Genomic DNA, 15,563 nt, shown 5'->3' on the forward strand with positions numbered 1-15,563 from the left:
ACCAAGTTAGTCCGAATTGAGAACACAGAGGGAGGATCCAGAATGGGTAAACTGAATGTGAGATCAAAACAGCATCTCGGTGTATGCATCAGTTCGTGGGGGAAGATGAAAGAGGTGAGGGATCAAACTCCTTGCCTCCCGGATCTAAGTTGTTTCCTGGCCTAAGAACGCAGTAGTTAATTTCCACAATGCTGTTCAAATATATTTGGACTACTGAAAGTATTGACCTCATAGGACAGTTCATGGTTTCCTCAAACAACCAACGAACGCAATGGGAAACCACGTCACTTTCAGGATTCATTAATTTCACAGAAGATCAAACCCACTTCGGCGTCAAGCACTTTGTGAAGGAAGAGGTTGAGCTCAAGTTACAACTATCAATTGGTCCCAGTACCACGTGATTTATCCTCCTGTTCACAGTCTTGAAAACGAATGTAGAGAGAGAGAGAGGGGAAAAGTATCTGTCAAAAATGGTCTTGTATGTATCGTAGTAGTATGGTTGTCGACCCGATCTGTATAAATTACAGACCCGATCCGTATTTCTGTCCAGTTTAAAACAAGTGACCCTTTTAAAAAAAGAACGTTTAAACATGTCATGTGCAAGTCGATCCATTTGAACCCATGGATGGCATGCTTAGATAGGACCGGCATTTTGGGCCATGAACATGTCTAACGAAAGCGCAGACAAATAGAAAGGGTCAACTCGCGAACAAAACGTTTTGTGTCTAAACGGATTGCTTGTTCGTGACGCAAACATAATCAAGCTCAATCCGAACGTGTTCAACTATGGTGTCCATCATGCTATTATTGGACAAGTTAAGGAGTCGTGAGCTTAGTGGCATAGCAAATCCAAGGTGAAAGAATATTTCCGGGTGGTTTGCAACGGAGTAGAATAGAGTCGGTGGGTGGTGGAATTGGAAGAGGACCATCAGATTTACTGTTGGATAGGTTGACCGTCTGCATGCTGCATATGGAAAAGCTAGAAAGTGTGGAGGGAAGAAAGGAGCGAGGATCGATTTGGCTTTCACTGCAGGTCGATCTTAGGGTGCTTCTAGCAACATGTAGTTAAGTTCGAGGATATCTTAATATGCAATTATTGAGATACAAAATTTTTGAGGTAGACGGATGGACAGTCTTTATAATTTTTTTTAAAATAAACATAAAAATAATTTAGACTTTTCTTTGAATAATTTCTCCAAAAATTAAGTGCCAAATTATTTTAAAAATTATATTGCTATTTTGGACAGTCTTTATAATTTTTTTTTTAAATAAAAACAATTTAGACTTTTCTTTGAATAATTTTTCGAAAAATTAATTGCTAAGATTTTAAAGTCGCTTAACAAAACATTCTCTCTCATTCTTTTTGAAATTCAACGCGTTAGTAGAGAGAAGAGAAGCGTGCGCTCGCTCCTCGCTCTACTGGTACTCTCTCTCTCTCTCTTCGATCTTCGATCCTCTCTTCAATCATGATGCTCTCTTCAATCGTAACCGTGATGCTCTCTTCAATCGTAATCGTTGTTTGATACTCTGTTTTCCTCGAGCTAGATCGCACCGCATCTCGTACTTCCTGTTTGAGTGTGAGTTGCGCTAGCTTCAATTTCTATCTGTAGTTCGAATCTGAGTTGCACTAGCTTCAATTTCTATCTGTAGTTCATTCCGCTCCGTGGATTGTCTGCATTTTGCAAAGATCTATGTCTGCTCTTTGGTACAGTCGTCCGTCCATCACCACGTCTCCTTCGGTCTGCTTTGGATATACTCTTTCTTATTACGATTCTCACCTTGAAGCCGTTGCTGATGTGGCTTTCCTGTAGTTCATTCCGATTGATGCTCTGATCTTTCTTTGGTTCTAACTACTTGTGTGTGCAGCTAGATCTCACTATGTTTGCTGTTGTGTGAGTCTAAGTTGCGTTCCATGCAAGATCTTATTAGTAGTGTTGCGCGAGTGAGTATGAGTTGTTACATCTTATAAATCACCTCTCCTTCGATTGTAACATCGGTTAGTTCCTTCGATTGTAACTTTTGTTAGTTCCATTTCTATTTCTAGTTAAATTGTTTGATGTGGCTGTGATGCTCTCTATTGACTAGAGTTATTGACTAGAGTTTATTAAATAGTGGATTTGATTGTCTATGTCTGATTTGTTTGTGGATGCAAGTCTAGGCTTACCAGGGATTCATGGAAAATCTATCAGGTAAGATGAGTATGTCGTCTGTATTTTCATGAGTTAGCATTTGGATTTCTGTCTATATTGTCAATATTGTCTACATTGTCAGGAGAATCGTCCCACGAGGACCAGATATGTCAGTCCTTCTAGGTAATTTCGATATGGAAAACATTATTAAATAGGCTAGGAGAATTCCGCAGCAAAATTCTCCAATTGCATGGTCACCAGATATTTTTATTTTTATGATTCTCCAGGTGCACCACCTTCTCGACCACGTCCACCTCGTCCACCGGACCTCTCAAAACTTAGAGGTGATTTGGGACATTCGTTGATACACCGGTACATTAAACTCTTAGAACTTTATTTGGGACATTCGATTATATGCCGGCCCATTAAATGGGGCAGGTAGCGCCGAAGGAAATATACTTCGATTCCAATTTTGACAGAGGAAGCAGATATACTCTCGGAACTAATGTTGATGGGTATGTATTGTTGTATGGGTTGTGGTATGTGCTTTTGATATTGTATTTGATTTTTTATTTTTATATTTATAATTCAGATTCAAGAAATTCAATGATCATAAAAAGATTACGACAAGCTCAATTGAAGATTCAAAGGAGTTTCAGTTGAAATTAAAATTACAAAGTCAACTATCCAAAATTGAAGTTTAATTTAATAACCCAACTCAGATATCTGATCTCTTTGCATAATTCTTCCAATTGCACAAAAACTGAAGTTCAATTTAAGTACATTAATAACCCAAAAAAAAAAAAAAAAGAGTCTTGGAGAAACTAAAATTGCAAGGTCAACCCAAAATGATCTTTGAGAAACTAAAATTGCATGTCCAACTGCAAAAAGCTATAAGTTAACCTATAAATAAAGTTTTCATCCATTTTAACAACAAAAATTTAAAAAAAAAATTTGGAGAAACTAAAAGTGCAAGGTCTAGCCTCCAAAATTGAAGTTTAATTTAAGCTACAAAAAAATTTAACAACCCAAAATAAAACAAGAAGGGATTTTGTTTTTAAGATTTTAGGTACGAAAAAAAAAATTGTCTTGGAGAAACTAAAATTAAAATGTCGACCCAAAATAAAACAAGAAGGGATTTTGTTTTTAAGATTCAAAGCTATGCAGTTTACTTTTGTTAGTGATGGTTTTCATATAACGCATGTTTGGTGCTACTGTCACGGGCCTATTGATTTAGCATCCAATCGTCCGTGCAGCCTTAGCCTTGGGAGTTTCTTGAGATTCTAGAGAGAAAACTCTAATTGTATTTACTATAATACAAATGATGGGGAGGACGCCCTTTATATACAAAGACTCTCTTGATAATAGTCGTAGATTTTTTTATCGATCTAAAGGTGGGGATTACATCTTCCCAACCCCATTCCCATATTTATTACAAGAATGGCTAATTCCCATAACGTCCGCCCTCAAGATCATTCTAGAATACTCAAGAAAACCCTACGATATTCTTTCTTGGCTAACCAATCCCATTTGCTCTCTCAACCATTTTAATTGAAGAGTCTTGAGATCATGTCCGTTGAGCAGAATTTGGTCTACAACCCACGGATTGATTTGATTAGCCGTCGGCGATAGAGTTTTGACCATTTGACGATCATTGTAGAATTTAATTCATTGCACGATGGTAGATGCCTGAAGTTGGATCATAGAACCGTTCTACCTTGGAGATTATAGTACTCTTTCCAGAACCGCTCGGACCAACAATTGCTACGCTCTTGCCGGCGCCAAGGGCGAAGCTCAAATTCTCAAATATCATGTTGGGACGGGACGGATAAGCAAAGCAAACCTCACGAAATTTATCTCAGTAGTCCGTGATTTATCCTCATGGTCACAGTCGTCTTGAAAGCATATGTAGAAAGAGAGAGAGAGAGAGGAAAAGTATCTGTCAAAAGTGGTCTCGTATGTGTAGTGGAAATATGGTTGTCGACTTGATTTATATAACGTACTGGCCCGAAGCGTATTTCTGACCAATATAAAATGAGTGACCCTTTCGAAACAAGAATGCTTAAGCGTGTCATGTGCAAGTCGACCCTTTGAGCCCATAGATGACATGTTTACATAGGGCCAGTATGGCATGACCATGTTTACACGACAAGCGTAGACAGATTGAAAGGGTCAACTCACGAAAGAAAAAAAAAACCTTTTGTCGCTCGAGTCTAAACGGATTGCTTGTTTATGACACAAACACAATCAAGCTCAATCCGAACATGTTCAACTATATGTCAAGGTGCCCATCACGCTATTATTGGACAAGTTAAGGACTCTGAGCTTAGCTGCATTGCACATATCAAAGGTGAAATCTCCCGCTTATCCTGTTGTTTGCAATGAAATGGAATAGAGTGACGGATGGTGGGATTGGAAGAGGCCCTTCAGATTTATTGTTGAATAGATCGACCATCTACAGATTCAACCAGTGGAGAGAATTTTCTTCGACCCATCAACCCCCTAAATTAACGTTAGATATGGAAAAGCTAGAAAGTGAGGAGGGAATAAATGAAGTTGGAGGATCGATTTGGCCATGGAATTCATTTAACTGCAGATCGATGCTACCTAATGAGGGTGCTTCTAGCAACCACTTCGAAGATGTATCTTCGATGTTGTTAAGTTCAAGTGACGAGGGAATCGATCATGTTAATATGCGGTTACTGAGATATGAAGTTTTTAAATTCTTCGAATCAGCGATTGAATCAAGTATTTTGCCCAAGATACTTGTACACAAGAGGTAGATCTGTTAAGCGGGTGGATTGGGTCGGGTTTAAGTCGGGCCATAAATGGTTCGACCCAAATTGACCCATTAACCTATTTATGACTCATTTATTGTAATGTAAATTTTTTTCCCCATACCCGATCTGATCCATATTACTAAAACACTTTCATATTTAATCTAATTAAGCAAAAATAATAAATTATTTTAAAATTTATATTGCTAAAATATTGTGGACATTATTTATGATTTTTTTTAAAAATAAAATAAGTTTTTTTTATTTTTATTTTTTATTTTTATGTGGAGGGCAAATTAGGTGTCTAGGTGCTCATGAAACTAGCATGATTTAATTAGACAAATTAAAAGTAGCATAAAAGTATCTAAATTGATAGGTTAAATTAGACAAATTAAAAGTAGCGTGAAAGCATATAAACGAAAATTAAATTTTTTTTGTAAAGCCAAGTCAAATCTTGTGAGTTTTGGCGAGAAAGCAAGCTTCATGCCTAATCAAGTGGTAAAGGAATTCAATCGTGAAGCTCTAAAACTTGGGAGTCTCATCTCAACCACTGGGTGGTGTTGGCCTTTTTTCCCTCGGACTTATAAATCGACCACCGGGCTCCGATACCAGGTTAGAAAATCTAAATCAAAAGCTTAAATTGATAAGTAGAGAGAGACTACATAAATATAAAGAGCGTATATGATCCGCTATCAAGAGAGGTGGGACAACAACTCCAACTCACAGTTTCTGTTCGAGTACGAAACCTCGTAGCCAATCGCCTGAAGCTCGGCCCAGTTGATCCTACTTTATAGCAAGATTTAGTGCTGAAGAACTACCATCACCAAGTAGTACAACTAACTCTGACTGGATAGACAGAAAGGACTCTCTATTAGCAAAAAGTTGCAGGCAAAGGAAACCGAAAAATGGTTTTAGAGGACAAAAACAAGATGTATGACCATCGCAACTACAATAGACAAATAGGTGAATCAGCCAGGTAAGTCTTAATATATAACCCTTCTCCATAGTCTACAAATGGGAAGAAGCAACAATTCAAACAGACGCCCCAAAATGAGTTTAATCACTCAATGCCAGAATCTTGCTGGTTCAATCTGAGTATGCAGTGCTAGTTTCTCATTCCTGAAAACGAGTGTCCATGCCAGTTACTTGCAAGATCAGACTGACCGTAGAGTACAAGTTTCTCACTCTATTCAAAGATGTGACAAACCATTTTGTCTATACATCCACAGGCATCACGTATCCATGTCCGAACCGGGATACAACTTCCTCATTCCGTGCTTGATGAACCAAGGTCCTAGCATCGGCTGTAAAAACAGCAATGCCAAAGTCATACAATAGACCAAGGGGCGATGAATTAATCAAGGGTATCCTAAACTAATACGTGTCACAAGATAGTAAAAGATCTCAGCAGGTTCTTTAATTGACTAAATGTAGCCACAACGGCCCAAAAGAGAAATCCTACAATGGACCAAAAATAAACAAATAAACAGAGCGCCAATTTCGCATTTGTTCATAAGACTTGAATCCAACTCCTTGGTTCGTCCCAAAAAAAAAAAAAAATACATGCACACGATGTATCCTAACACTCATGAGCCCATGCCTTTGGCATTCTCGGGCCATCCCATTCATGCCAAGCCCTCTATAGGGGCCAAAAAAATCACCTCCGAGAGAATTGGAGTGTGCTTCATGTATCGTCGTCGTCGTCGTCATCTCCTCGCATTTTTTGCCAAACAAGGATTCACCATGACCAACTCAAGTTATGTTGTGGAGATAGCCCAGAGTTGGGAGGAGAAAAAAAAGAAGCTCTTTACTTTTATCAGAGTCTTGGCTCTTGGGGGAGCCTTTGACTGATGAGGAGATTTATTTTAGCCCTCGGGAAAGAGGCTAATAAGAGGAAAAGGAAAAAAAAGTAAGAAACCCTTAAAAAATGGTTTGCTCAAACTCTGTAAATTTTTTCACCAACCAAAAGAAAACAAATGGCAAACCCATCCTCACTTTTGGAGGTTTGACTAGTCTAGGCTAGGCTAGGAAACTGGCTAATCCCCCCCCCGCCCAAATTATTCTAAACTAATCACCCCTCAAAATGAAGGGTTGGTTTTTAGAAAAAAAAAATAGAAATTTAGGGCCAGGTGGGCCCCAAATTTTGTTTGTCTTAACATGTAGTGCTACTGCCTTATACATCTGTAATTAGCACTAGGAGTTAGCCGGGCATTTGTTAAATACCTCATCATCAACGGTGAATTCTCATATAATCTATCCACTAATCAACACATCACCCCTTAGGGTAAGGGAACATAGTAATGTTCTGTTAATTTTTCTCAGAGCATTTCCGTATACCCTTGGGTCATGGGACCATTTTGTTTGAGCTGAACCAGCATATATACCAATCGAAATGTCATTATGAAACAAACCCATGTATATTTTTTTTATGAGATATTTAAATGATACAAATGTTTTAACCCATGCGTACTTAAAATATTGATTGGGATTATTGAAGTTAAAACAATCAATCTCAGGAAAGATGGTGTGATTAGGTCTTCGCTTAGTGACTTATTCATGAGCTAAAGTAGGATCTCCTCCAGATTGTCACCTCTCTCTTCCTACTGTATGTGTGATTATCTGCGTGCACTAGTTTTGTTGGGAAGGGAAAAAAAGCCAAAGCGTAGCAAAGTCGTCATGTGGGTTACGACATTGACATTCATGTTTTGCAGGTATGGTTACTTGTTTGACCCGGAAGAACACGAGGAACTGAAAGTCCCTTGCTTATTTAAAGCCTCCGATTGTAGGAAATTCATGAATTAGGCTAGCCATTGACAAATTCAGAGGTCGCCCTCCCGTTGCGGCGAGCATATAATTCTTTTAATTGTTTCCCCCGAAAATTTTTGTAAATCTTTCTAATTGGATGACCACCAACAAATTTTTGCTTGGTGGAGTTGTTAAGCATTTCCTGTTTCGTGTTTTTTCAAAGCTTTGATGTATATCGGGCTGTTTTAGTGTGGTAGTGAGGAAGCCGTGAGGTGACTTGGCTTGTCATAGCTGATAATTGAAGTCACAATATTTTGAAGCTCCACCATAGTTGGACTTTACGTGAATTTTGCTGAAAAATATGTTCAAAGAAATATTTTTCGTTTTGTTATGCTTGGCTGTATTTTGCAAATAATTTGTAAGTGATTTTCCAGCATGTGATACTTGAAATGACAAAAAAGCAAAGTCTACAACTTCAAGTCTGCATCGCGGAGTCCTTGGAGCCAAGCTCGCGGACCACCATCAGACCTCGGAGTACTCTGGAGCACCTTAGGATTAGGCGCGAGGGTCCGGAATCAGAGTTTTAGATTACAGTAGTGTCACCATGAGTATAGATTTTTCATAGAAATATTTTCTTTGACTAATTTTTCTAAGTGCTGCAAAGATCGAAAAATTAAGCAAATGTCGAATAACATCAATCAAATTCATTTAGGATCATGCTAAGATTTTCATGCTTTTGGTTTTAGCGAGAAAGTTGGTTAAACTTTTTCGCAGATCGGGAGATGTGATGATGCAAGGAGATTTTAGACGAGGACGACGAGGATGATTTCAGTTCTGGGGATGGGGGGTTTGATGGCGACCATGTTGGCTATTTGGAGGATTTCGACAAAGTGAATTTTGATGAGCACTGTTCATCATCTTCTTCCTTGAAGATAGGCATTAGATTAATGCCCAGAAACCACATCTCTCTCATGCTCATTCTCACTACACATAGTGCAAAGGAACTAGAATCGGTTTGCGTTTCAGATCTGATAAAAGTTTTGGTCAGTGACTCCCGTTGGCCATAGCCCACGGTGGCTTGGCGATGGTTGGACAATGGCGGCAAGCCCTTGCACAGCCCTCGCCGCTGCAATTTCTACTTTATACTTTTTGTTTTTGGTTTTTTTAGTTTTTTTGCTTATTTCTTAATTTTGTAATTTTACGTGGAATTTGTTATTGATTTTTAGCTTCTTTTTTTTTACTGCTGACAAGATCCTCTCGCAAGCCACATGGGATTAGTTAAATAATAAAAAAATTCCACGTATGATTTCCTGTCAGGCTTATCGGAGTTAGTATTGAAATAATAGTTTTTCAAAAAAATTGACACTTAAGTGATCTGGAAAAAAAAAAATTGACACCAAAGTGAGCATCATAAACAAATATTGTCACTTGAAATGTCCTTCTACCATTTTATGTAATAGTTAAAGAATGCAGCACAACTAAAACTATACCAAACATATCTCAGCTTTTATTAGTTCAATCAAAGTCAAGAGTGACCATTGCATGCTGCTAAACATACACGGCATAGATTCACTTGATTACTAAGCTACTAGTATGCATAATTGCCAGGTAAAATCCAATGCACTAGCATTTGGCAAAATGAATGTGAAACGTCAAATTAGTAGTGGTGAAACAATTCAGTTGAAGATGTAGAAAAATAGCTCAGGAGAGGCGACATAAAGTAAACTTCAACCCCCAGATATGAAAATTTTATGCAGTGATTACATAAATCACGATACAACAGATTTGACGAAAGTAAGACCGAAACCCAGGCGTCCTTGAGAGGCGGTTATCATTTACGAACAACACCAATTTTGCCACTATAAACTCCTAGTAAATTAATAAAGCTTTTGATTTCAGTACCATAATAACCAAATAATTTAACTTACCAGGTTAAAATATCCTAGTAGATTACGAACAATACTTCGTTTTACAAATGAGCTCATATTTCCATTTGTAGATATTACGAATTGCCTATAGATTTATATATTGCTGGCGGTTAACTTAACGGTTGTAACTTACGAACAAAGTATTTCACCCCCTATAAATTCCTGGCAGACTATTAATCTCACAAATAGCTCAATATTGACACCGCTAAGATTTATTTATGCATAGCTCATTTATAAATATGAAAAAAAAAAATCGATAAGCTACTATTCCATTGACAAGCCACTAACTTCTTCCATAAATTACCATTTGTAACCTAACCAGAAGGCTATTAGTTGCACGAATTTACCAGCATGAGTTAAATGGAAAAAACGTGGGCATTAATAATGTTCGACTTGAGTTATAAAGCGACATGTAATAAGGTCCATTGCCAAGGACTCACGACCCCAAAAAAAGACTATTCAACCGGCAGTCCAACGGGTTTCGGGGACTACTTGGATAACATTAATAAGATAAATCATAACATCGTCTAAAAAATAACTCTGGAAATCGATTTAGTTTTATCATCTTACCTACCACTGAATGCATGGATATGGCGAGGATGCTATGGTACCCAGATTAATTTCACTAATACACAGTTCATTATCGTGGAGGGCAGTCTCTTTGAATATTTCACTGCACATTTTTCGGTTCCACTTTGACCTATGCTCCCTATCGATGACAATGGATAATAGCTTCCAGTTCACAGTCTACCACTGACCTGCAACTTCAAACATTTTAGCGTTGATTTTTTATGACATATCTCATTGGTATACTGATTAACTGATATATTCGGATTAAATACGCTATAAGTGTCAAAACTTATATACGGTGCTCACTTTAGTGCCAAAACTTTCAAAACGATCACTTAAGCGCTAATATTAAAAAACGTTCACTTCGGTGCCAACTCCGGTGAGCTTCGTTAGCTCAAATATTAATAAAAAAAATAGGTCACTTCAAATTTCCAGCAAGCCACGTTAGTTCAAATTGGAGTTGGCATTGAAGTGAGCGTTTTTTAAAAAATTTGGTACTTAAGTGATCTCTTTGAAAGTTTTGGCACTAAAATGAGCGTCGTACACAAGTTTGGCACTTGTAATGTACTTTAGCCGCTATATTTGGCTGAATGGGTTAAAGCCAGTCTTCACTTCTAATTCTTCATAGTCAAATAGAAGCTACGCACTCGATAAGATGGGTAATATATTTAAGAGGTTAATGGCACGCGCTTCCTTATTTGTTTTTTGCTTCTTATTTTTTATAAGTTGTGCGTTTCACAGATCTCACTATATCTCCTCAATTCATCTGATATATAATTGCACCCGAAAAAACAAGAGGAGACATTAGAAACAAACCTTCATAAGGGAAATGACATTTCAAGCCGGCCTGGTGACATAATCTGCATTGCACAGATTAAAGAGATAACTCCTCAAACAATTTCATTGTCCATAAAACTTGATGGCCTTCTGCTTCGGCTTCTCCATCCACTCATCTGCTCTTCTCTCTAGCTTTCTCACACCTCGTGCAACCCATTTTGGCCTTCCCGTCTCAAAAGCAATGTATGCTATGGAAATCCCTATTACAATTCATGATGAATAACCTATCCACACTACTTTCTATCTGAACCAATTCTCATGCACTTCGCGGTCTAAAGTTGATGAGGACAACGGTGGAGGAGGTTGAAGATCGTCAGGGCATACTTCTGGCAATGGATTTCCACATAAGCCTGGATTCCAAATGGTGAAAGGCGTCGCGCTGGTCAAGAGGGCAAAGGGGCGAGGCAATGGGAAGGTAGGAACATAATAGAAAGAAAGAACAAAGGAGGCCGAGGATTAGATGCCGCCCCATTTTGCAGTTTACCATGCAATTGCGAGTGAGAGCTTCAACTTATAAAGTGCGAAGTCATGGATCCAAGTCTCCGATAAGACGAGAACAACTTGCCTTGCGGGTTGGGAGTCAATTTAATATGCAAGATCCACCCACCAGAAAAAGGTATTAGATCTACCCCATTATTTACTTTGGCATGCGAGCGAGTGCTTCAATTTATACATGTGTTACCCGTTGTAAAATCTTTGTTGCTGTGATTGTTGACTATACCATTACCACGATATAATGTCTTATTGCGGGCCAAATTAGTGCTAATTGATTAAGATTACCGGAAGACTTTGAAATATTTTGGTAAAGTCCCATTCATATTTGGTGGGCCCCCGCAGGGTTTGGTAGAATTCCATGTTATTTGGTCGAGCAGAATGACCCTAGGACAGCAGTACTCTTAATTATAAATGCTAATTGAAACGACATTTAGGGTTCATTTGATAACATTTCTGCTTGTGGGAACAATTTCTGTTTAGAAATAGCTTTTTGTTTATTTCTATTCTCTGGACGAATTTCCGAGCGGAAGAACGCGTTTTAAGGAGAAGAACACCGTAAGTAACAAAACTTGTGTACGACACCAAAGTTTCTTTTGGGTCGCTTAAGCGCCAAATCGAAGAAAAAATGACCACTTAAGTGTCTTTCGCGAGATATTCCGGTCAAAATTACTATATGGCATTTATAATTAAATTCTTAATATTGAGTGGTATTTTTTTTTAAATAAAATTAACTCTATGTGGACTTCTAAACTTAAAAAATATAAAAATAAATAAAATTAGATTTAAAAAAAGTAAAATTAACAAAAATATTTTAAAATACAAAATTTATGTAAAATAACTTGAAAAATTAGCTTAAAATTTCAACAAAAAACCAAAGAAGAAGGATGCAGAACCAAGCGGCGAGGGTGGGGCATGACCAGCCAAGGTCGCCGAGCCCCAAACTGCGGTCCGAAGACAATTGGAAAAGAAGGCATAAAGTAAGCATATGTCATCACAAGGTTCAGAGGTACTTCAAACATCATTCGAGCGGGATGATGTAGCAGTTGCGATTAGTTCGATGTCCACCGTGGTCAGACGACGATTCATCCTCAACGGGATCCTCTACGGCTTCATCAGTCTTGGGGCAGAAATTTCGACTCTTTGTCAATCATATGCAAACCGGGCCCAAAGGAACAGAAAGCATTTCAGAAATATTAATTTTTGTTAGAGACCTCTTTGATTAATAAAACCCAATCAAATTAAAGAGAAAATGTAAACAATCTAGAAAATTAGAGACTTCTCCAGCCAACCGAATTCAAATTAAGTAGAAAGAAATTAAATATGCGCTAATACGCAATTGGAAATATGAAGTCCATGAAAAGTATTCATGAAGAACAACGATCAATTAAAAACTTAAAAAGGACTCGAAATGAAAATAGAAGTACCAGATGAGGTAAAACACAAAACGCAAAAAGCATTTAACATGCTCTCTTAAAACTATCCCAACCAAATAAAGTAGAACTTCCTAATCAAATTTTAGTTTTATTAGGCTTAAGCATCTTCACAACAAGGGTGGCGTGATCAATTTCAATCATTTTGTAATGAGAGCTCTGCAGCCATTAATCATTTGTTATCTCTATGTCGTGATCATCTTGCAACCGCAAAAACTGATTACTTATGAATGGAGGGATTTGTATATCAGCATATGCAAAGTTTTTGCATACTCAGAATGGGTTTTTTTTTTTTTTCCTTCTAATTTTTTAACATCGCCGAAACAACTGAGTTTCAATAATAACATGACAGTTATGCTACACTTTCAAGCTGTAATAGGATTCATTATCAGTGTGTGTAGCACGGGCCTAATTACTAGTGTCTAAGCAGTTACGTGGTATAACACTTGCCATAAAAGATTGGGCCAAAAAAGGAACTTCTAAACCGAGGGAGAATCGATACTTAGAAGGGACCAAGTGCTCAAGTGAAGAACGAGCAAAGGGATGATCCCACTCCAGCGACTCCCACGTCTGCCGATTTATCCAAATCTGTTGAAAATAAGGGGGAGGAGAAGGGAGCCCATTGTCAAGCAGGGGCTGCTGCAGAGGAATCCTCTTCAGTTCCGTACAATTGTCTATAGAAATCCGCCGGAGGGAATCGCAGCAGCTCGTAGTCCCATCTCATATGCTCTTCAGTTCCGGAAGATCCCGTGGACTCAGGTTCGTTAACTTCGGGAAGGAACAGTGCTGTCATTTTGGCAACAGTGCCTATTATCACCTCCATGCCTTTGCAGTCTTTGATTGATATCTCTTGGAGTAAAGGGCGGTGAAGCAAACATGTCTTGCGTCAGCAGCAGTGTCTTCATGCTGTTGAACAGGCTGAGCATGTGAGTTGCCTTGTAAAAAGACTTTCGCTAGACGATCGGTCCAGAATACTTCCTGTGGTGTTTCTTTCACCCCCCACATGGGTCCAAACCATGTCCATTGTCAACGGGTGTAGATACTGATGCTCTTCCTCTTGACCCAATAGCCTGGCAGGCCCCTCTTATCTTATCCCAATATGGTGTTACCCTGATCGTGCGATCCCTTGCCTGGTGGCAATCCTCATCTATGAAAGACTCTATCAGCATCTCTCTATTAGTTCCTGGAAGGAATTTCCCAAAACAAAATATTAAATTCGGGAAACACTGTTGCACTTGATCATTACCCAAGTTCAAATAACTGCCGTCAAGCTCCATCCAGGAGTACACTAATTCTCTCAACATGCCTCTCCATTCAAGCACTTTCTCTAGTCCTCTCATGCGAGTTGGAATCTCAACGATCCCAAGTGGTAGACCATAACGCCTATCAAGAAGAAACCTTGCCATTTGTTCGAGCTCCCAAGGTAGTTCTCCTTTGAAGCGGAGCGTCTTTGAAAATAACCTCCAAGAATTTTCTATATCGAGAAGTTCTATCTTGATTTGCTTAGCATCATACAACAAACATCTAGTGATCCAGTTGTCACTCACTATATACCAACTTTAGGTTGCCCGTTTCAATCGGAATTCCCACATCCTTAACTTCATAATGCATCCAAAGGCCATCTAAAATTAGGATTTATCTAATCTTCACATTCACGTGTCCTTACAATAAGTCCGCCCTTCTCTTCAGGTCCTTCTCATTTGAGAGATTGTCTAGTCCGACCGCATCGGCAATCCCTTTTTGTAGCGCATACACACTAAAATCCTGAGGTACAGCAACCCAGAATACATCCAAGGCAAGATCCTAAGGAGTCTATTATAGACATGCCTCAAAATGGCTGTCTTGCCCACTCCACCCATATCATAAACACCCATTATGGAAATGACGTCCTCCATTAAATAGGAAAAAGTCCCATTCACCTTCTGTCGAGTTTCTTTGCCTACCAATTCTACCGACGCTTTTGACCCCAAAAAAAAAAAAATTCTATTGTCGACAAGGGAGATGTTTTGCTGCATCTAACAAATTTCGTCGCGTCTTACCCAAGTCTTCATGGAACTTCTTGGCTCAACTCTTCCTGCTCTGCTACTTTTTCCGGTGGAAAATATATTCCTTCTCTCATTGTTGCCCTCCAGCTTTCTTTTGAGAGATGTGACATCCATGTCGGCAAGCCTACTGTTACCCGGTTGACTCTCAGTCTCAGCTAGTGCCACATACGTTCTCGCACCTAAACTCAAGTATAAGTGAAAATTCACTATTCAGTACTTCTTGGATGAAAATAAAAATGTCCATCCCCAAAGAAATTCACCGATCAAATATATTTTGTGATGGGCGGTGTTATTTCTACTCCCAGTTTAGACACACTCCTTTTTTTTCTAGTTAAACACTCCTTTTTTTCTAGTTAACTTATCAAATTTCCCTCAACTCTCTCTAATTTATTGCTTCTTTTTTTATTTGGCTAATTCATAAACTTGCATTTATTTTTATCGAATCTCTCTGTCGAGTTCAATTCAATGTTGGAGACTGGAATACTGATAGCACTAGCTAACCTTGCACTTCTAGTTTCTCCAAAATTTCTTTGATCTTTTTGTTAGCAAAAAGATTTGATTTTTTCAGTTTATGTAAAATACTTGATGATTCTTTTTATTTTCCATA

General features: G+C 38.4%; 1 pseudogene; it reads right to left on the bottom strand.

The window, feature by feature from the left end:
- Nucleotides 1-13,724: 13,724 nt before the first annotated feature.
- Nucleotides 13,725-15,030, bottom strand: LOC125313901 (annotated as a pseudogene).
- Between the last annotated feature and the right edge of the window lie 533 nt (nt 15,031-15,563).

The sequence above is a fragment of the Rhodamnia argentea genome, chromosome 2, assembly GCF_020921035.1.
Source record: "Rhodamnia argentea isolate NSW1041297 chromosome 2, ASM2092103v1, whole genome shotgun sequence".
Classification (NCBI taxonomy): Eukaryota; Viridiplantae; Streptophyta; class Magnoliopsida; order Myrtales; family Myrtaceae; genus Rhodamnia; species Rhodamnia argentea.